Source organism: Paramormyrops kingsleyae, chromosome 12 (assembly GCF_048594095.1).
Source record: "Paramormyrops kingsleyae isolate MSU_618 chromosome 12, PKINGS_0.4, whole genome shotgun sequence".
NCBI classification, from domain to species: domain Eukaryota; kingdom Metazoa; phylum Chordata; class Actinopteri; order Osteoglossiformes; family Mormyridae; genus Paramormyrops; species Paramormyrops kingsleyae.
The window spans coordinates 18,754,737-18,777,991 of NC_132808.1; the positions used below are offsets into that span (position 1 = coordinate 18,754,737).

At 46.8% G+C, this 23,255-nt stretch overlaps 1 protein-coding gene and 1 long non-coding RNA gene across 27 annotated transcripts in view; one reads left to right on the forward strand and one right to left on the reverse strand.

The window, feature by feature from the left end:
* Positions 1–3,501: 3,501 nt before the first annotated feature.
* LOC111842610 (uncharacterized) lies at positions 3,502–6,003 on the reverse strand. The gene is made up of 3 exons (XR_002837953.2): positions 5,626–6,003; positions 4,108–4,287; positions 3,502–3,816 (listed from the first exon to the last, which is right to left on the reverse strand). It is a non-coding gene; the product is annotated as an uncharacterized lncRNA (long non-coding RNA).
* A 28-nt stretch (positions 6,004–6,031) lies between these two features.
* LOC111842609 (protein tyrosine phosphatase receptor type D) overlaps positions 6,032–23,255 on the forward strand; it is a 363,307-nt gene continuing 346,083 nt past the window's right edge. For 25 of the 26 annotated variants that reach the window (XM_072697611.1, XM_072697613.1, XM_072697614.1 and 22 more), the window contains exons 1-2: positions 6,033–6,191; positions 6,339–6,445. The gene's annotated coding sequence lies outside the window, so the exon portion shown is untranslated. Of the gene's footprint in view, positions 6,192–6,338; positions 6,446–23,255 lie in introns of all 26 variants that reach the window. The other variant, XM_072697609.1, reaches the window with a different exon arrangement.

The window sequence follows — 23,255 nt, forward strand, 5'->3', positions numbered from 1 at the left end:
GTGTTTGCAGGTTGGGGTGTACATTCAGTCGTGTATCACATTTCACCCTGATTCCCTCCAAATTGATCTGTCTAATCCAACTCACCAGAGCGCACTCGCAATCAGAGTTAAATGCACTTTCCACTCGCCGTGTGGCTGATGACCTTCTTGGTAGGTCATCGGTATTCCACCCAGGACTAGTGACCAGAGGGACACACCCCTGGCTTCGGCCTACAAGGCAGCCCTGCCCTACCTGTCCCACTGCGGCTAAAACCCATCATTTTGTAGAAAACCGCTTATGCAATCAGGGGATGTACACGTCATGAACTGTGGTATGCTTCTGATGATGTATTAGTCAGTTACGAGGTGCACACTGTCACACACACTCACGCACATGCGCGCCTTCACTCTTTATAGGGAATTCAGTGTGACCGGTTCACTCCAACCACATTTTCGGCATTGTGGGTGGGAATACGACAGAACCTCAAATAAACTCATGTGAAGACGTAAAGAAACAGGCCTGATCTGCTGGAACAGACTGTTTTCACATCCTTGACGCTGCCCTTTTCAGCTCCGTCGACAGCTCCGTCGACTGTAGCAGAATCAGATTTTTGCATTCCTCCCTTCACATCTCATGTCATATGATCGACAGCTTAATTCTCATATTCCAACGTACACATCCGAGTTGGTGCAGATCTCATTAAAAACACGCAAAAAGCCATCGGCATCCCCTCCTTTCGACCAAAGTTCGGCATCAAGGCCAATTTTGAATCTTTACCGGCCGGCCTGAAATGAAAGACCATCAACAGGCTTAATTTTCGCAGCCGGGCAGAAACAATGGAGCGTGTGGTGAAAGTGGAGCCGTGCTTTCACAGATAAGGAAGCTGACTCATTCATTTCAGAGGGAGGGCACTTCACGTACAAGTGGTCAATGAGCACATACTTCCTCCCTTCTTGGAAGTTTAATGCGATTGGTACCCCGTGGCAGTTCCATTCATTCATTCGCTGAGACGTCAGACGTTCAAGAGGCCCCTGTTTGCTTACCATCCACTTCCAGTCTGACGCGATCCCCCTCCTTTATTCCCGAGCAGAGTTTTGATCTCATCATCATTACTGTGTTTCTGTTTTGTTTTGTGCACGCCTTGACGTTTGTGAGATTCAGGAGCAGAGAATTAATAACGATAATCACATACCCTTGCTAAGTTAATACTGAGCTACTCCTCCGAAGGCAATTATATTAATTCGCGAATAACAAGATATGTTTGAGGGGACATGCATGGATGAAGGGTTCGTCGCCGAAAGTAAATCTTAACGAGCATTAAGCAATCGAAAGGGCAGATAGAGATCTGGTCAACACGTCTAACTTTGTGGGCCAAATGTTGAGCTTGACAGTTAGTTAATACTGCGATCCATCTCAGAAACGTGCGCGAGGCTAATGACTTCATCGAGAGCGAGATCTGTCACACAACGGTGACATTTGATACCTTCAAACGAACAAGAGTATGTATCAGAGGCAGGAATGAGCGATTCATACATCATGAAGCAGCAGTGCTGTCACTTTATGCATGAATGTTCATTTTCCTAGCTGACGTTTGGGAGGACGACTTTGGGCATATTGCTCGTGTTGTAGCATTTATGCTATGTGGGTGTGGCTAGTCGCCAGTACTGTTTGACGCAACTAATAAGTGTCTCACAGCTTTTCAGCACTGCAGTTTTGATTTTAAATACAAAAACCATTTTGGTTTGAGACGACACTAATTCCTTCAACGTACCGCTGGAAGGTATTTCAGAACACAAAAGATTACAGGAGGGATTACAATAGGATCCAGATATGGCACATTAAAAAGCATTCATTCACCATGGAAACATATGCAAATTGTATTGTAGAATGACTGACAAAATTAAAAACAAAAAAACAGAACACAATATCACTGAGTGACATATTTATTGATGGGCCTGCAGTCGAGGCAGTTATGATGCGTGCATCTTCTACATCGATGTCAAACACACCTGTATTTCCTGCTCCCATTTGACGGTTGTTGACAGAACTTTGATCTGCACCTTTGGAGGTGAGACATTTCGACATTCACCCAAAGCCCCCCAGAACCCGACCCCCCCCCCCCCCCCCCCGCCTTGCCCAAACTCCCACACTTGAAATACTATACGTTGTTTTCCATCAGTGTTTCCGGCTTTATATCTCCTTGACTATGATGTCAAACGTGTGGCTGCTCTTAATCCTTTCCTCGTAGATGCACTTGCGTTCTGTTTGCATGTGAGTCTTTTCCATGGCACGGATGAGTTGATTACCGATGACTCTGATACCCTTTAAAATAACATCACTGCGGGGTGAAACTAAGACTTGGCATGTGGCGGCTTTGTAGTCATAAAGGACATCCCAGTGAAAACAAAACACAAATGGTCTTATCAGTGTAACACAGTGTCGGAGAACGTGTGAAGGGCAAAGGAAACCATCGAGTTTTGTATGTTGAGTGTATCTTGTGTAAGCGCGTGACACACCTGGACAGTTAGGTATCTGTGGGGAAACCTGGAATTCAAATGCAATCAAACATCACAGATTCACAGGGACTCGCTGGTGGGGGGGACTGTGGTTAGTCATCAGTGATTTTAGATTATGGGGGCAATGATGGACGGAGGACAGGCTACTCAGATGGCATTTCAAAATGGGAGGTTAAGTAAGATGAAAATGTAGCCTGACATTAATATGCCAGCGTCATCACAGGGAGATAAACAAATCGACAGCCGCCTGCCACACAAACACACATTTACATGGGTCATTATCGCCATGGAAGCGTTCCTTGATGAACACAGTTAATATGCAAATCGAAATTGTATATGGATGCATTCACAAGGTGGCCTTATTGATAAATGCAGTGCTAGTTAGGGTTTGTGCAGAGTTTTTGCACTTTTCCTTAAGGGGTGAATATAAACTTTTTGTATAGCATTACCCACTAGTTGTGGGACTCGGACAAATGAATACATTCATGCATAAGTGATAAAAGGGACAAAAAAGGGTAAAAGCAAAAATAATACAGTGACTGTTGGTCTAAGGCGCAATTTTTGTTTTGCACTGCATGCTGTGTGCGTGTGTGTTTACTCACAGACGAGGTGAAGGAAGCTTGGAATCAGATAATGTGCAAAAAACAAAATATTGATATTATTGGGTATAATACCAGTAGTTTAATTCCTTGGTTAGTTGAATGTGAACCTAATTAGCTGCATGAAGCATCCCGGGATTCTATAGGCGTCACTGGTCACTTACACTTTGAAGTTTACTGCACCTCTTGCTGGTATATCAGGACTCAGAGCTCAACAGGTAGCATACTGTGCTAACAACACAAAGCTTGTAGATTCACACACATAAATTGTAACCCTTCCCTCTACTGTAAGTCACAATGGATAAAAAAAACTAAAAGCTTTATATATGCACATGTCAAATAGGTGCAATCCAACACACTTTAGCATTTTCAGGCAATTTTTGTTTATTAATTGATATTCCTTTGGTTGTATGGGGTTGCACCCCACAATCTCATTGTAGTGGAACACTGCATGATGTTAAATAGGTGTTAAATACAGTGACAAAGAACAATCATGCCATTAAGAGAATCGTTCATCCTATAAATCAAACACAAGGTAACCCAAGTTTAGGCTCCCAATTTTACCAGTGCTAGTTGTAAGGTCGCGTCGTCCTTGGGAGGGGGGCTTGTCCTTATCAAAGACCCCTCGGATAACCACAGGTAGAGAGGCACAAGCGTGACATGTAGTCCCAAATCCGTAGCAGTGGATCACAGCAATCTATCACTGCAACTATACAGAATTCTTAGGAGAGGAAAAAAAAAAAAAAGAAAACAGAAAGTTTGCTCAAATCTCTTTCCGTGTTTCACAGAGGGCCAGTAATAAGGTTTGGCTTTTTGAAAATTGATCTTCCGCAGTTTGTCTGATAGCTACCATCATTCCACCTCGGGCGAGGCTCCTGAAAGGTTAGGCTTCTAATCTAGTGAGAGCTTGTGATGAAAGTGCCGGGGTCTGACATCTCCACCAAGCCTCACCTTCCCGGCTCTAAACACCGAGGAATCAACGGCGCGGAAATCAACGCCGGCAAGAACGTACCTCGCACTTCTCCCCCCGCACTGCGAGGAACTCAGCGCTTGTCGTTTCTCAGTGAGCTGGAGTAAACACGCGCGTCCCGCCTTAGGAGATGCCACAGGAGTGACTGTCGGGACAAACTACGAGGTGAGCGTCGTTCCGGGGCCAAGGGCAGGACACGTGCTGTGAACTGCCTGCGTTCGCCTACAGGAGGAAAGGAAACGCGTGAAGGTCCGGGCCGCGGAATGAGGCCGGCCGGCCCGCCTTCCACCACGCCGCAGCAGGCCAGCTTTCGCCCTCGCGCTAGCGCCGGGGCTGGCTTTTCGAAACGACACTTAATGCCGCACCCCCAGCCCCCGAGAAACAAGGCTAAGTGTGAAATCTTGTTCGCAGCGACGGAGCGAGAGGCACTTAGTGCTCTGTGGGCCGACAGGAGGAGGCAGCAGACATGAACAGTTCATGTTGTTTTGTGGTGTGCAGAAAATCAGGTACAAAGATGTTACTCAAACTGCATCCATCCATCCATCCATCCATCCATCTCCCAACCACTAATCCAATACGGGGTCATGGAGGGGTGGTGAGAATCTACTTCAGGAAACACAAGGCACAAGATATGGGTCCAGCCTGGACAGGATACCCATCCAATAAAGGGCACATATGCAATAAAAACTACACACCTTGGCCATTTTATGACAGGGGCTATTCTAGGATGTTTTTTAAGGTGGGGAGCAAAACAGGAGCCATAAGTCATACAGAGGAGCGTGTCAACTTTATCATTAGCCAATGATATGTTATGAATTGGAGAGTGACAGGGGAAGGGGCACTCTGGGGGCCAATCAGCCTTCAGCTGGAGCTAGTGCCCCCTGTGGAACCATCCTTGTATACACCATTGTGTTATAATCACCAATCCTCCTGACTGCTTGTCTTCTGACTGCCAGAGGAATCCAGCGGACCCAGAGGACGCCGGCAAAACATGAGGAACACATGCAAATTCCACACACACAGTGTGGGTGGGAAAGGAACCTTCAGGCAGGGGGTGTCAGGCACCAGACCAACACCATGCCATTAACTGAGCTGGCATCTCTGAATTGCCCATAGTGTGTAACTGTATGTGTGCCCGGTGACAGATCGGCATCCTGTCCAGGGTGCCCCTTGTGAAATATGTTTTCTAGAATAAGCTTCTCTCCCACTGAGACCATGTACTGGTTAAGCAGTGTTAGAAGATGCAAGGATACTCCCAGACTGCTTAAAAACTCTGCATTCAAATAACATAATTTCTTTTTCAGATTCCCCCCGTCATTCAAATATATTGACATAACTTCCACATTAACAGTTTTGACTTCTGTATACTGTCACGTATTGGACCAAACTATCATTAAAAGTAATTCTATCAACTCAAAGTGATTAATCCTTGTCGCGATTGCGTTTTACTTGGCGAACTGGAGGTAATTGCAGATTCACCTACGCTTGACCGGATTTATGCAATATAGTTTTAAAGAAATTCCATAACATAAAAGTATACGGTAAAGTACACATACACACCATCTCCCGGTCTCCTCCTCCTGAAAGGGGCGCAAGGTTAAACTGGAAGCCCGGGCACTTTGGCAGGCAGAATATCAACTAAATGCCAAGGCTTACAGCGATGCTGGACGGCGAGCCGCCGAGAGATTCCGCTTTAAAGCGTTACTAATTCCGCACCATAGATCACATTCCCGGGCAACAGCCCAAAGACAACTGTTTCCCCTGCTAATTATCGGTCGCGGCTGTGTCAGCAGGAGGAGGGAGAAAAAAGATAAGGATGCGTTTATTGCCGGCCATCAAGCGGCCCGGGAGGGAAATGCAGGTATGCGAGCGCGTCCCCCAGCCGATCGGCCGGTGTCGCTCGCTCGCTCGCATCCTCTCTCTCCCTCTTCCCTCACTCCCTCCCTCCTTCCCCCGCGTCTCTCTCGCTTCTCCACCTCCGCTAGCGGCAGTGCGCTGTGCGATCTGACAGCGGCTCCGCGTCTCTCCAAAGAAAAGCTCCGCTCTTCACTTTTTTTTTCCTCCGCCTATCGCACCCTCCCTCCCTCATTATCTCCACCGACGGCTCGGAGGACGGTGCGACGCAGGTAGCAACTCTCCTTTCCGATGATTTATGTTTTTTTAATTTTTGTAGATTTTTCAAAAAAATTACTTACTGAAACATTTGCACTTTTTTAGGGAGGTTCGGTGCACGATGCATTGTTGATGATGTGCATGTCATTTTTCTCTTGCAGTTCATTTGGGGCCTGGGTCTGGAATAAGAAAGCATTGCTGTTTCTGACTAGAGAGAAGAAAGATTGACTCCTCTGGATTTCCAAAGAGATGTGATCCATACGCCTTGGTGAGTGAGTCGTTCCTGTCGCGGCGCTGGGCACCGCCGCTGCACCTGCCCTAAGTGTGCCAGCCGTGCCCCGCCAGCCTCTTACACCCCTTTGTTATTAAACCTTAGTTTGCGATGCAAACCGCTTGTTTAATACTCAGCATTTGCAGCGTTTTTCGATGCCGCCGTTTACAGCACCGTAAATCATGCAATACTTTGCCTGGCTTTTGGAAGTACTAAATCTACACTTTTTGCCTCGTCGCTTGCAAAGCGCGAAGTTTTCTTTAAATGTTAAAACCCGTTTTCGTTTATTAAATCTCATGACGGCGACTGTAGCGCGCTGTAGGCGTAAATTCCCCTGAATGTGATACGTAATATCATGAAATGCAGCTGGTGGCGTTTTTAAAATGAAGTTTGCTCCTTTTACTGTACATATAACATGAGGGAAGTAAGGTATTATAAATTCGGATGAGTTACGACTTAACGTGTAGTAAATGGGTAATAGCACGGCATGAATTCACAGTAAGCAATTGCAGTAAGCTTTTTTTATTATTTGTTTGTCCAGCTGTTGACGTAAATTTGATAGCATGAAAACTGAAGATTTCTGTGTGCTTATTGACACATGCTTTGTGACGTGGTAATGGGGCTATTGTCACGATTCTGCAGAGTTTTAGCCCCCAACTAAAACGGGCATTTTTCCAGTCTTATCGCCGTACGTCTAATTTCCACGTGGGTAACGGAAAGTCTTGGGGTGTCTTAATGGGGAAACTTTTGGGGAAGTTTTCGGCGTCTCATTGGACAGGTTAATTTATTGGCAGGTGGGGATGAGGTGGTATCTTGCCCTGATGGGTTGTTCTTTCTTGGCCAATGATGTCATATCTCACCAATCGCAGTACTTCCATTGGTACTCCTCCCTGCCTCATTTGCATTTTTGTTTTCTCAGAGTAATGAGTTGGAGCATTACAAAAAACAGACCTTTGAATATGCCCCATGACAAATAAATCCATCTTCCCCAACCCAGAGATATAAAAATGATGATAATAATTAAATAGCTGCTTCCTCGGTATAAAACATGGAGTCTATGCTGAGATTCCCCAGTGTGTATGTACTGTATGCCAGGACTGGGAGGAATTTCTTGTTCCTTAATGGCGCTTTTAACTCTTCAGGAACTCAGTAGCTGCTTCATTTACTGAGATAAGACACAGGACCCCCTTTGCATTAGAAACGCCGTTCATTTTCTAAAATAGTGTTTCTTGGATTTTGTAGATTTTAGAATCCAATTAGGCTTGTTCTCCAGACCTTTGACTCGAAGAACGACAGTTCTGCCTGGAAGTTTTCCAAAACTTATGCCGCTGCTGGCAAAACGGGTTGGAAGATGCGGTAAAGCGATAGCAGGAATGCTGTACGCGCATTTTAAAATGTGGGCATTTGATTTTTAAGTTTGTCTTGGGGCTGAGACGAGGCGCAGTGACTGGCGTACCGGGGTGTGATGTCGTCACTGGTTGGTAGGTGTGGCACCCTTTGTCTTTAGGGGGCAGTGTGTCGTTATCCACTGCACGTTTAACCCGGCAGGGTGATGAACTTCAACGAGGGCCTGTTTGGCTTAATGACAGTGACTCCAACCCCAGGCTGGATGGGACTCAACCCAAACAGGCATTTTTGCAGTGCTACAGACGTGATTTAATGAGGGATCATGCAAGCATTTCCTTTTTTATGAGCAGAGAAAGCAGACTACGTTGCATTCCTATTAAATAATTTTTTTTTAAATCCCACAAGCTTGTAAAAGGGATGCTTTTTCTCCATTCTTTGGACATAAAATGAGTAATGGTTTCGACGATCTTAAAAAGGATTCCGTTCCTGCTATTAAAATTTACTTCTATTATTCTAAATGTTTGAATCTCCCTTTGCCCCAGAACTGGAAGAACAAGATGATCTGAACTGGTTTATTTCATGTTATTTTTTTACCCCTCCCCACCCCCCGCCTCAGTCAGGAAGCTCTGTGCACATGTGCTGGATTATCGCGTAATCACACCCACACTGTTCGGCGTACACTCACTCCACTATCCAGTTTTATATATGATATCCTGGGCAGTAATTTTTTAATGGAAGTTCAAGGCCAAATGTGAGTTGGCTGACTGAGTAGAGTGGTGATTCCCCTGTGCACACGGCTTAATGTGATGTGAAGAGATGGCCGGTTAGCCCTGCCAGGGGGCGGGCGGGGATGGAGGTGGGGGTGGGACCGCGGAGGCTCTTCCTGTCATGCATCCGGTCCCACAGTAGGGGGAGCTGCAGGGGAGCCATTTCAGCTGGTCTCTCTGGCTGCTATTTTCTTGGAAAATCTGTTATTTTCCAGCAATTTATTTATTTATTTATTTTTGTGTTCTGGTGCCCTGATGCAAATGCCACCTCCCCCCCCCCCCCCCATGTACGGGCTCCTCCGCTGCACGGAGCCGCTGCATGAGCGCCTGAAAGGTCTTTTCTGTTCTCCTCCCCCCCCTGATAGCCGTCTTGAATCTCCCCTCCCTGCACGCCGGTGCTTTGGCCTGCTCCGTGTCTTCAAAGCCGTTTCATTACAGCATAATGTACCTGTTCGTCCTCCTGGGGGTCAGCTTGGTAATTGTAGTTTATGAAATACTTTTCTGAGACATAATCAGGCCGCAGCTGAGTGATCGTAGTGCTGTGTTGTAACAAAGGCTTAAACCAGTCCAGTATTTTTATAACCCCCCGGCCCCCGGTTTGTGGTAAACCCCAGCTCTGCATATCAGAGAATCAAATCCTACATAACTCCATAGCCATTTCAATAGAGAGGCTTTTTTTGTAGTCGTTTTTTTTTTTTATGTTAGTTTTGCTGGGGTTTCTTGACCTGGCAGTGAACCAGCTTCTCTGACGATCATTCCAGGTACCATGACTGACACACAGAAAGATGCAGTTCCATTCCAGGCTGTGAACCCAACAGAATGCATAGCTGTGAGCCTGTTCGCGCGCACAGCCAACCCCGCCTCGCTCCCGAGATATTCTCAGCGAGCCAGCATGCATCGTGTCTGGGCTCACAGCACTGTAGTGATGGAGTGTGACCCAGCTGGGTAGGAGATGGACATCCAAAGATAACCTGCATGATGTCACTGGGCCTTGACGTGGCTGTCTCACCATGTAAGATACCACTGGCCCCGGCCAAGTGTTGGCCAGGGTGTGACGTCATAGCAGGTCCGCAAAGAGAGAGTGTGCAGTGCTAAATTAGTACGTAGTATATTTCAGGTAGCCTGGACCCTTACAAGAAATATCCATTACTTTTTTCTGTGAAACACACCTTGATTACAGAACAAACCTCATTAAAACGCACACAATGCCTGTCCCCTCCCGCTACCCCCCCCCCCCCACCCCCCCGGCACTCTTATAATTAGGCTGAAGTGAGTGTTAATTAGATAAACATGCCACACAAGACTTTCAGAAATTTCAATTCATTCTCCGCTTTTGGCTGCAAAATAATTTTGTTTTAAGCTGTCCTGACTTCTCATTTGAGAGGGACACCGGGGTACGGTGAGGGACGGGTTGGGGGGGTTAGGGTTAGGGTTAGGGTGGGGGGGGGGGTTGAGGCACCCCCAACACCGTGAGCCATTTGTTCTCATTAGGCTACTACTCTCTGAACTTCGTCAAGACATTGACAAGAGTCACCTGTGGGGGGAGATTGGGGGATGGGGTACAGCTCATTTTCAGAATGCCCCCCCCCCCCCCCAGCCAACCATGGTGGTGAGGTCTGTAATTGGGAATATCTGATGCTGCAGATGATTGGTTACTTCAATAACTCTTTCCAATATGATGCATACATTTTTTCTGAGGCTAAATGGAAGATAGCCACGTAGCGATACAACGTTTCATCTGCATCTGCGTCTGTCCGCTTTTATTTATGTTCTGTATGGCAAGAACGATAAATCGGATCTCTTAAGTTGTGTTGGGATCCTACCATCTTTCGCAGACTTTAAAAGCATCTTCAGTGTGGCGTGTGGCGTTTCGGCAGGCCTCTCGCTCCTGTGTGTCAGCCGTTCCATGTTTGATTGCTGAGATCTGGAATGAGCTTAGCAGTGAAGCAAAAGAAAATTACTGTAGACACCGGTGTGGCAAATCAGGCCGCTGTTGAGCCCGTTTGCTGTGGAATTTTTAAAAAGGCGTGACATTTTTCTTTTAGCAGTCATGAGACCGTGTGTAACTGGTGCATTTATTTGTTTATTATAGATGTGGAATCTGTGGTGATATGCGCCATTGCAGAGCTTGTTCCTTTACTGGCTTTGAGAATATTTTACCTCTACCTGTTTGTACAGATGGGCAGATTTTTGGATATGGAGACGGTTCGTGCTTCAGGCTTTGCTGAATGTGTGTTTTTATCTCTGTCTGTCTCTAGCCTTGGATGAGTGTTAGTTGTTGTGGTGGTTTGCAGATGCTGCAGTCGGGTAATTGCAAGGAGGACCTGCACCTATGGTAGAAATGAGAAGGGCTCCTTCACCAATGTTATGGATCCGGGTGCTCGGATGTTACTGATGCAACTCTCTGTGCTGACTGCCTGGGGGGGGGGGGGGCAGTAGCCGCTGCTCGCCTAAAGTCTCCATGCCCCCCATCGCCTGATCAGCTCTTCCGCATGCTGAGGCCCAGCTTGACGTCTCTGCCGAGCCTACAGAATGCTCTAATTAAACATTAAAGCATTTCATGATGCACTGTTCAACTGATGCTGTATGCAAATTGGACTGATGTGGGATTCTGGGAATCCTCACACCAGGTGATTATTCAGCCCGTGATGGTGTGTACCGGCGCGGCGAGGTTCCCGCACTCTTTGCATGGGGACGGCAAATAGTCACATGTGCTTCTGGATAAGTGGGCTTCAAGGGATTTGCGGCCAGTCTAATGAACCAACGAAAGTAATTGAATCGGAAGAGAACAATACCTATTGCTAATTAGCCTTAGAGTCCATTTTTCTGAGAGTGAGTGTTTTGTGAGTAAAGTTATTGTCCTTGAAAATTACTTTTGGCATGGAAGCATGTTAACATGATTGGGTACCTTAATTAGACTCCGATATGGTGGTGTGCATCGTGCGTTAGGGGTTTAGGGACAAATATAGAAGCCATAATATCTGCAGGCTTAATTGAGAAATGGCTTGGAATGTTTGAACCGGTTGAGCTGTAAAAATTTGAGATTTGCGAGACCCTCAAATTTTTGGGTTAGCTGCTCAGTCGACGGATTCCTTGAGGTTGAGGAGGATTGGTACTCTGCTGTGGGAGTTAATGGGTAGGGGGGGGATTTGGGAAGGGGGGGGGATAAAGCCTGAACAGGGCTTTGTGGTGCAGCTCGCGAATATGACGTTAGCGGCGGGCGTGCACAGCAGCGCGGGGAAAGCTGTGTCAGAGCGTGGGCTGCAGATACAAGGAGAACAAAAAATAAATATGTGATTAGGCTGAGATAATGCGGAAAGGCAAAAAGACGCGACAGGAACGGTGCCTGTCTTCTGGCTGCATTGGGAATAAGCAGGTAAATCCAACCATAATTAACTTAAAAAAGGGGCCGTTCACAAACCCTTAAACTGGGTAATTAATTAGTCACCGTCTTTGCGGAGGCTTTGGAGATTTGCACAGGATCTGCTCCAGTTGTCGGCCCCTCGTTCTCGCAGATCTGCCACCCCACCTCCTTCCAGCGGATTCCCTCGAATCTTGGGCCGACTATCAACGAGGCCGATGCGGGTGACAGTGCTGGGTGGGTCATTGCAGCCCCCACTGGAGAGGTCGGCTCGTAGGGCGCTGTACCGGGCGCGGCCAGCCCGAGTCCGCTTCCACTGCCTGTCAACTGTGGCGTGTGCCAGCTCGGAGCTGGTTTACGTGATGCGCAAAACCACGTACTTGTGCTAGGTTTGCTATGCTAAGCGTGCTGTGCTAGCTTTGCTATGCTAAGCGTGCTGTGCTAGGCTCGCTACGCTATGCTTGCTGTGCTAGGCTCGCTACGCTATGCTTACCACAGCTGACCACTATCTCCCTAGGCGGAGATGCCAAAAGGTGTCCCCCGCTGTCCTCCTGCTGTCCGTGTGTCACTGCATAGCGGTAGACTTCAAACCCTCGTGTCACCTGATGTCAAGCGTGGGCATTTCAAGTGGAGATTTGGCATGGCGTTTCCCGCCGCGGTCGCTGTTTATCGATCTGGTGTATTTAAGGAGCCTCTCTGGCCACCATGTGATCCCTACTGCTGCAGGTGAGCACTGGGGAGGGTGGTGAGGAGGTGGGGGCACGACTTGGCCTCCTTGCTAAGAATCAGTAAGCCCCGGCCTCTCATTAAAGCTCGTTTGTGGGCATCTGGGTAAATACCTGCTATACATGGTTGTGCAAGGGTCCTGGCTCGCATTCCCCCAGCTGCTTGGGTGTATTTTTAGGACGTGTAAATAAATCAACAAGGGGGGGGGGCGCACTCTGTGTGTCTGCAGTCTATATTCCAGGTGGAAGCTGTCCAGCGGTCTCCTCCTAATCCGTGACATCTGGGCTCTGCGTCGTCCGAGTGAGTCACTCGATGCTCTTCCTCGCTTTTAAGGTCGTTCGCTCGTTAATTTATTTCCTAATTAGGATCACCTTCACCCAATGAATTTAGGGTGTTGTATCGTTTATGAGTGACTAAGAAATGTACATATATATTTTTTTTCCCCAGGTTGCAATGGGGTCACGTTCCGAATAAATCTGTCGTAAGGAGAAAATATCGTACGGTGAAAATTCATTTTAATTCAGTACTCCTAACCTAACAAACATCATAGCCTAGCGTAGCCTACCTTAAACATGCTTAGAACACTTACCTTAGTCTACAATTCGGCAAAATCATTAGCACAAAGCCTCTTTTATTATAAGAATATTTGATGTAATTTATTGAATAATGTACTGAAAGTGAAAAAATCATAACCATTGCAACCCGGGGAGTGTCTGTATATTGTCTTGATTGTCCGTGGTTGTTTTGCAAACCCCCCCCAATGTGAAAGTACTTGGTGATAAATAAACGATTCTGAGGAAAATAATATGTCCCTTCGTCCAGTCTCTTGGAGCACCCGGATATAAGATCCCGTATAGCGAAAACTTTCGTCCTGACGTCCGGCTGTCCGCGTCGCATTAATATCGGAGGTAACCTTAGCATCCCGCAAGTTAGAGAAGGAAAATCGATGTGGGGTGAAAATTTAATTTTCCGGTGTGCCTTTAGGGGAAGTGCAGCCTCCCAACGTGAATTTTTTTTCTCCCCGGGGTTCCCGCTGAGAGGGCGAGAAATGGAATCGAGGTTCGTCGTCACGGAAAGCGGGGAGCCGGACGGCCGGCGGCTGAGCTCACCTTTCCTAACGTCACTCGCCTAATGCCTCTGATGACTTAACTTTGTTACCCTTAAACGTTCAGTGTTTAGAAGTGCATTTTAAGAACCAGCTACTATATCCCTCTCTCTCTTTGGCTTTAGGTGGGGGTAGACTGAATGGGGGGGGGGGGAATCAGGTGACATGCCTGTTCATTCTTCAGAGTCCTACCCCCAGCAGACTTGTTTTCCTCCTGGGGCACAGACCACGAGCTCAGACATACGCTGGTGCCTAACCGTGAGGGCAAGTTTTTATTTTTATTTAAATTGTGTTTTCCATCCTGTGGGGGCTAAAACTAATCTGAGGCCAAGTAAAGTTCCCCTTCTGTGCCCTTGTCACATGGTTCTATTCTCTCTCCTGCCCAGAGCAAATCTCGAATTGGTGTTTAGTAGGGGGGGGGGGGGCTGAATGAAAGAGCGAGAGATTATACAGTGATTGACACTCGGCGACGGCAGCAGACCATTTCATCCATGTAGTGCTGAGAATGTTCTAGTATCCTCAGATTGACAGCTTTTCAGTTCCTTTGTCGTCGGTTGCATTTCTAGGCCGATGCTTTTAACATGACTAATGAAATCCATAATTTCATATTACCCGTCCATACGGTCGGGGCATTTTTAATGATGCTTTCCAGCTTCTGTATGAGCGAATGGGATTCGGTCCAGCAGCAGCTGCTCTATTGAGACGCCATCTACCACACTCTTCTTCCTCCTTCTGTCCTTTTTGCTAACCACAGTGCAATCCGGAATTTTCACAAGTGTCGGAGCTCACGCTTTCTCCCGCTTAATCACGCTGTCTCATGTCACTCAGTACAGTATCTTAACTTTGGTAAGCTTTGTCTGCGTACATTTTTATAAGAACTTATTTTTAATTAAAGGTGTGCCCTGCCTTTTCTTTCTTTGTACTTTTCTTAAGATCGACCTCTGGCTTAATGCGTCCCTACCCTGTAAACGGCGTCATGGAAAATGGATGGATGCAATTTTGGATATGACTGTAACTTTTTGGTGCTCCCGTGCAAAAGGTGTTTTTATGTTGTTTACGCTGTTAGCCTCCCATGGCACCCCCTGAGGGAGTTGGCACACGAGAGTGCCCTCGTGTGGTGGGGGATGAACAAGCACAACTGCCTCCTGGGAGCCTCATAAACCGGCAACAGGTCACAAGATAGTCAATGAAGTTTAATCTGGCTCCTCTATGCCCTACTGTAGGTTCAGTCTCTTGGTCAAGTGTCATTTAACCATTTGAGTGACCGTCCCCCTCCCCAAGTTAGCTTGCCCTTAAAGTTGAATGTTTTTCATTTTGTTTTGTTGTTGCGGTTTGTTCAGAGTGATTGGAACGATGTTCAGATTATTGAGAGTCTTCATAAAGACTATGGTTAGAACAAGTGGTAAAGTTGCAGTATTAGCCACTTGCTAAATTTTAGGCCAATTTTCGCTACATTATTCCCTGCATTATTAAGGCCCTATCTGGCTTGTGATATTCACAGGGAAAGCGTAAAGCTTGGAATGGTGGTTTTGATATATGTCTAGGTGAGATGTCACGGTTTACACAGGCAAGTATTGTGTATGAAATGCATTTTCCCAGCATGAAATTGGTATGAAATGAGGACCAGTGGAGTCATGCACGTCACACACGCGGAATTTGAATCGAGGAAAGATGAGAGAAGATTAGGGAGGGAAACACTCTAATTTTACATAAGTGGACTGTTTTCTGTTTAAAGGAATCCTGCTCTCCTTTATGGGATTGTCACTCCCTAGGCTTTGTAGTAGGCTTGGGTGAAATTACGGTAATATAGTGTACCGCGGCATTTTGGGTATACCGTGGTATTTTTTTCCCTGCAGTTCAGTATTGTGGGGCCCATGCTCGTCGAATTTTATTGTCAAGATTTTCAAAATACCAGAATAGCATTGCTTTTGACAATTAAGTCAAAATACCGGATATATCATAATATAATATCTGGACGGTAGGACTATGGACAATTGGACTCCTTAGGAATACCATTATTTCCATTTCTGAAAATTCTGTTTTGATTTTGGTTCTCTGGGGGGGGGAAAAAAAGAATGTTTATTTATTTATGGATTTCGGTGACCGAGTCGTGACTGAGGCAAAACGAGCCCAGTAACGTTACGATGCTCAAACTGGTTACCACCTGGTTATAACTCCGACGTGTCCCTGGTCGTTGACATTACAGAACGCTCGATTTTGCCTTCTGATTATAATCTTCTCCATTCAGCATGCTGGGTCTCCCCTTATGATGGTCTCACCTGTCAATCAGGATTCTGTTTTATTATCCGCATTCCCATGCAGGCGGAGATGGAGTCAGAGGCTGAGAAATATACTTTTTCCTGCTTGTCTATGTATAAAATCGGGACAAATCCAGCCTGTATCTAAACGGGTTCCATGGCCTGAACTGAAAGACGAAGTCAGCACTGGGGGGGGGGGGGGCATACCTGCTGAGCTATGGGGGGGGGGGCGTACCTGCTGAGCTATATGCGCTCTACGCCCCTACGGTACGATGGTCTCACGTTGGGGTTAAATGTGTCAGTCGGCACAAGCCCTCGGCGCAGGATTAACTGTGCCTTGCTTCCCGAACCCCTTGTCAGAAGGACGGGGGACTGAAGCAGCGTTCCGACGGTGAGAATGCTGATGTGAGATCTAATCCAGCCGCGGCTCTAATCCCGAGATTACGGGAGCTAGGCTCTAAAATGGTTTTGATGAACAGCATGGATCGAGTCGTCCGCAAAGGAATTCACGCCATGCGCCGTCAGAACCGGCTTGACTCCTCCAGATTTGTGAACCGATAGTGAATAAAATGTATGTTTGTACACCTCTGGGATCGGGGTTCGAGGAATTTTCTTTCTGCTTCTTTTTCATGTGCATACGGCATAGGGATGTCATGGAATATTTGCGTGCATGCTACATAATATTTCTTTTTGCACTGGCCTGAAGTTGGTGTACTGTTAGAAACTGCACGAAAGGTATGAAAAATGCGGGTGTATTTATTTATTTATATTTTTTGTGTGGAGCGGGGAACGGGCATATGGGCCAGAGTAAAACAGGATTTGTCAGACGGAAACGTGTCAGAGAGCTTCTGAGTTTGTATTTGGGTCTTTGAATCGGGAAAGCAGGTTAGCTGTCCGTCCTGGCGTGGCTCTGTACCTGTGAAGAGTCTCTCTCATGCAGTGCGTTTTTTTTTTTTTTTTTTTGTACTTTTGGCTCTGATGTCACCCGTGGCAGGTTCTATATGTCCTCGTCACACTGTCGCAGATCTGTGACAGATGACAGACACGCAGCCGACTCGCGGGTGGGTGTGCGAGAAGCCCGAGATCACGGTGTCCCGTCAGAACAGCGAGATGCCTGGACAGGTCCTCCGTAATTCACCGACACACTCCGTTATTTGGTGCAATGTCTGCCGTGAGCCTAATCGCTAGAGTCATCTAGGTTCCATTTTCGTTGACTTTACGTGGGTGCTGTTTGCGTGTTAATGTTTCATTTCGTTGTTAGATTCACGGCGTTGCTCCAATTGTATGCACTCACAAGGCTATAAACAAATTACACGCACCTAATAACATTTAGCTTCAGTTCTGAGGCTCTGCTTGGGTCCTCTCTGCACCGAGTAGGCTGCTCTCTTTGCCTGAATAGCTGCATGTGTATCTTTAGCTCTTGTTGTCAGGTGTATTCTGGGAATTATTCGTTAATGCGGTTCTATGGCCTGAGCTCTAAGGGCAATCAATATGAAATTGACTCTGTATCCTATACAGTGCTTCATATGATCATATAGGATAGGGTTTAAGTTAAAATAATAGGCGGCAGTTCCCATGACTCTGACCAGGATAAGCGGTTAAAAGGTGGATGGATTGATATTCGGAAGTGATGCTACACAGGATCAGTTTTACTCGTATTTATTTGAATTGACCAATGAAATACTTACTGAGGAGTGCTGGCTGTGTAAATAAACAAAGTAAATGTCAAACATGGATCTAGTGCTTTGTTAAATCAAATACAATGCAATTGGCTGTATTTACATGATTAAGTTTCGCTATAATGAATGAAAAAATGTGCATTTTCATGCTTATTCAAAAATAGGTTACTGTTTTGCTATCAGTCAGACCTACACTACTGAATTGCATGGGTTTGGTAATGAAACGCCAGTTATCTTAGCAGAAGCCCTGGAATGGTTGATCTTGGGGGTACTTCTTTTTGCCTTTGTAATGTTAATATTACATAATACAAATATTCTAATACTACTGAGAAGGATTTCTGCATATCTTAGAGTCGGCAGTATTCAGACCATCTTTCATGTCCCGAAGAAACCGATATTGATGGTCGGAATGATCTGGCTAGCATGATATTCCGTTTAAAAATGCTAACTCTGTTGCGCTCTGGGTTATCGGAATCCTGTGTGATTGGGGGTAGTTTCCTATGCAGCGCTGACTTGTGTCCAAGCCAGAGTCACTGAAGGATTCCATCAGCTGTCAGTCATGCGTATCCAAGGTGACGGCCTCCTCCTGCCTACCATATGTTCCCTTCTGTGGTCCTGACCCAGCCGTTGGTTGGATGTGCTTGGGGGGAACTGGTGGTGGTGTGCTCTGGTCTCCTTCCCAGTATCATATCTGCTCAAGGTTGAGTGGTGAGTGGGAACACATGAGGAGTGGGGGGGGGGGGGGGGGGGCACACGATGCGGACGTGTATTTGGGGAGCGGCTATAACCAGATGATGCATTCCAGTGAAAGGGAAATGAGCCGTACAGGAAATGGGCCTCAGGCCTTGGGAAGCCCACCAATGGGATCAGGCGATGAGATTCGGGGGCGGGATTTGAACCAGGTCACAGTAATATTACCAGTAATCACATATAGGTGAATGAAATGCGTTTGTCACCTGACTGGATTGTCCACACCCCTTGTATTACAGTTTATTATAAACTAATATCATTATCCTGTGCTTCCTTTCTCACTGGCACTTTGATCGAGCTCACGGTCTTCCCCATACCTATTGAGAGGATTAAAAAAGGTGTAATGTGGGACTTTTGAACCCAATGCATGTTCAAGATGGATTTTAGCTTCATTTCCCCCCCCACAGTCCTTATTTTATATCACTTTCTGTCAGAAGTGCGGCTTGCGAGCTATTTTCATTATAGGGCTTTAAGCTGAGAAAACAAATTAGCATTCCTCCGCAGGCAGCAGCGAAGCCGAGCCGATCTGAGCCGTGCCGAAGAGGGCCCTCTGAGAAACACGGCCGTCCAAATTTAACTTTCATGCTGACAAAGTGCTATAATGATTCACCGCTCCTCTTCCGCGGCCGACAGCGGCGCGCGTGACCAACTGCGGGGCCAGCACGCGGGCGGGGCTCTGTATCCAGACCGCGCGGCCGCGAGGATGAATCTGTGATAAACTGTCCCCGGAGACCCATAAACACGTTCTCCATTCAAGGATTTATATATTATTTGCGCACACACACACATATACGTACTGTAATATACAATACGTGCATGCAGACCTCAAATGGACGCTTCTAGATGCAGCCTGTATTTTGCCGCGGCTCTTCATTCCGGACCCCGAGCTGGCACCTGGCGCGTGCTACGTCGGCGTCTCGCGCCCTTCCTTTTATCGCGCGCCCCCGAGATGGGGATGCAGGGGAGGCGCGAGCCCCCCGCTCCCTGTCAGCCTGGCGGAGAGCCTCCCCAGAAGGCAGGCACAGAATGTTCTGTTTGCAAGAATCTTTGCCGGTATCCGATCAAAGATCGGAAAGTAGCTCTTAAGATTTGTAGTGACTGCTGTCCTCTGATGCCAGCGCACTTTAATAACGATATGTGATTAAATTGTGGGAAAACGAAATAAAAAAGAAACCTTGCATGCATGCTTCACATTTAATATTAAATAAAGCGAGTAAATTGATTAAATTAATAATGCATTAAATAATTTGGCAAAGGCAACGCTTAAACCTTTGGTTTTGATAGATGTGCTTCCGCAGTGTACTTGCAGTTCTCGTTTTTTCCGCCATGTGCTGAATGCCTGTCTTGAGCAGGCGTGGATCCTCCGAAGAGCCGCTTGTCCGTGAATTTGCGACGCTCTCCGGTTGTCTTTGAGCAGATAATCCGTCTCAGGCAATGTATGTTAAGCGGGTTTAGTGAGATAACATTCGGCTATAAAGGTATTTTCTGCAGAGTTTGAATGTCAGTTGAAACCGATATTACAAGCAATAATTGCCGCAGAATGGATCACAATGGCTCTATAGCATCATCCGTTAATGTGATTAAAATTGTAACGTGTGGCGCTTATTTTCACAGCTTATGCTTTGTGTCTGCCTTTTCGGTTGTTGACAGTGTTCAGTAATATCATGGTTATGCTATAAAAAAAACAGGCACGTCTAGTAAACTTTGACCTAGGACTTCAGCCTAAGCAATGCGTTTCAATTACAAACTGCCTCTGTTTATGAACAGGACATAAAGAATTTTCTCTAAAAATGATAAAATATGAAGTCCTGCTGGACCCTTGAGGAAATGCTCAATAACATTTCCATTAAACAAGCCAAATGTGAATTGTATTATATGTCAGTCAGGTTAAAAACCAGTTTTTGTCTTCTTCTTTGAATCAGTACTAGATCTGCAGTGCATTTGGGAAATTCTTTCAAAACCCACTTACGTATTTGTGCTTTTTTCGGTTTCCAATGGTCTATATATAAGACGGTTCCAACCACCATTTATGTTAAAGAATAGCCTGTCTTTTACTGGGAAAGAAACTTAGTTGTGAGGAAATGTTATCGTAATTTACCATGTCTCCCTTTTGGCTGTTTGCCATAAAACACTTTCTTTGTGTTTGACCCACCAGAAATGTTTTTGCGTTGACATTATATGTGAGCAGAGGAGTCCTGTAACAAAATGCATTTGTTTTCTTAGATGTTGGATATTTTCTGTATGTACAATGATTTCCGTTGTAAACTGTTTACCATTAGGACCAACTCAGTGTTTTTGCCTTTGATATTAAGTCCTGACGCCAATTTGGGAGCAGCTGTAATGTGTGACTGGGAGAGCAGTGGGGGCCAAACCTAAAGATGGCGGCTTCAGTCTTTTTCTGCACCACCATGTGACGGGGCCTGGTGCGGAGGGCTCTTTGTAGGCAGCCCCGCTGTGGGGGTTACACAGGTGTAGTGGGCTGTTTGAGGGCGAGGAATGCCGTTTGATTCGTGGGCGGATGAGCCTTGGGCTGTCAGTAGAAGGGTGTGTGTGTGGGGTGGTTTAGCTGGGAGCGGGCAGACTTGCCGAGTCTGACGCTTTGAAATCAGATTACAGAGGTCAGCCGGGCCTGGACCTGGCCGGCGGTCTTTACAGAGCCGTGCTTCTGCGCGGATCCAGTCCGGCGTGTTCCGTTGCTTTTACTCTCCGCGGCTGTCATGCCGGGGTGTAATAGGTGAGGCGGTGCGGATAAATTTGACGGCCGTGGTGCTAAATGGGTGAATTAATGGGGATGTTAGGAACAGGTGGAGTTTTCCCTTAGGCGCTCTGCGGGGGGGGGGGGGGGGGGGGCGTTCTGCTGGTGCTCCTTCCCTGCAGCTTTTGCACATTTTGTCGCGGGGGGTGCGGTCGCTGCCTTTCCCATGATCCTTCCAACTCTGCCGCTGCTGGAACTCCGTCCTCTGTAGGGAAGGGGTACAGATCGATCGGTATACTGACGTGACATTTCGCTGTAGGAAGTGAGCGTGAGCCATTCACTATTTTACATGAGCGAGGCATTTAAACACCACGCACCAGACGTTTCCCCAGCGCAATTATGCCCTTGTGCTTTTTGCCGTGTCCCGTCTCGATCCGTCTGGTCTCATCATGGAAGCAGAGACGAATTTAGATTAGAATTGGAATTGAAACGAAGGAATTGATCGTCTCCTTGTTTGCTCACTGGACTGTTATGCTCAGGCTCTGTAATTTGCCGTCAGGAATACACGGCAGATCGTGTTTAGGGATGCCGACGAGGTCCGGACGGAAGCTACGGTCCATTCCAGGGGACACGATGCTTTATTCGTCTCCTGGTGTCCCATTCTAAAATATTGATGCATGCAGAAGGGGCAGAGTGGCCGATCTGTATGTGTGACATACAAAAGCCCAAATCAACGGCTTTATAATCAAAGGATGATATGAAATGAGTTATAATGTGTTTGCTTCTAAGAAGTTTCGGTTGGATCAGATTTTGTGGTGTGTGTGTGTGTGTGTGTGTGTGTGTGTGTTTTGTACCGTGTACATGGTCTGTGCGGGGTGGGTTGGGGGGGTTGTTGAGAATGCAGAATGTTTGCATCTTGTGACTAAGACAAGCACCTGGCTTTCCTGATTGTTTGCAATTATCAGACTATTTGCCAATAAATTAGATTCCTGCACCTTGATGGTAATGCAGGTAATTATAGGCACCCATACTTGTTTTTGTTATCGTGTGGCACGCACAGCACAAAATTCTAATTAGTATCTAATTGTGGAATAAACAAAACTTTTTTTTTTGTTTTGTTTTGGCACGTCCTGTTTGCGTGATCTATGTGTGTAAGGCAGGACTGTAGACAGCTGCGAAGTCCTGGTTACGTGACGGCCCCCGGAGCAGCTGTCATGTGACTGCAGATGAGACCTTGGCATCAGGCGGATCCCACCTGGAATTCCCCATTACTGTGCGGCTGTCATTTTTGCATTCTCTATGGTGGGGGGTGGTTTGAAAAGTAAGGGAGGGGGATGTGGGGTGTTGATTAGGGGTGACTGCTGGGGTTTGAGCATGGCACTAATTAGCACAGCTTCCCCCCCCCCGAGTCGCACAAGCAGCTTCCCCTTTTGCGCACCAGTTCCCTCCTACTTGGCTTCCCTCACTCGACTGGCTTTGAAGGTTTTACTTACTCACCTGGACCTTTTTTCACATGAAGTATGTTTATTTAATTTTTTAATCTGCCAGGACCTGAGTGCTTACCATAACTCACTCTCTTCTTAACTCTTTACACTACATTTATCTGTGCGAGTCCATTGTTCTACATCCAATTTCCCCTCACTAGTTAGTATGTGATATAAAACACCGCAGCATTCTGGGATTGCTGGCAGAGGGCCGTTTAGCGATCCGCACACGCCGCAAAGCTGCGGATTCATAAACCCGGGGAACAATCCCTTAAGCCGGCCGCGCCGCGAGCCAGCCCCTGTTCCGCATTCCACCCGGCGCGGGTCTCCGTGGAGACGAATCGCGGGATCATCGATCATCTGTGAACGTTCGCCGCCAGAGCCTGCCCGCCTTTCCCTTTGTTCTTGCGACCTAAATTCATGCAGGTGCTTTGGGGGGGTACGTGTACCACTGTTGCCCTTTATGCACCTCGAAACGGACACATCTTTGCCCGTCATGTTCACTTGCCCCTTTAGATGAGCTTGGGGAAGCTCACAGGCCGTGTACCCCAACCCCTGTGTGTGTGGGTACAGTATAGGCTGCAGCTCAATACTTACGTTTTTTTAACGGCACTGGGGAAAAGTGGGGGACAAAG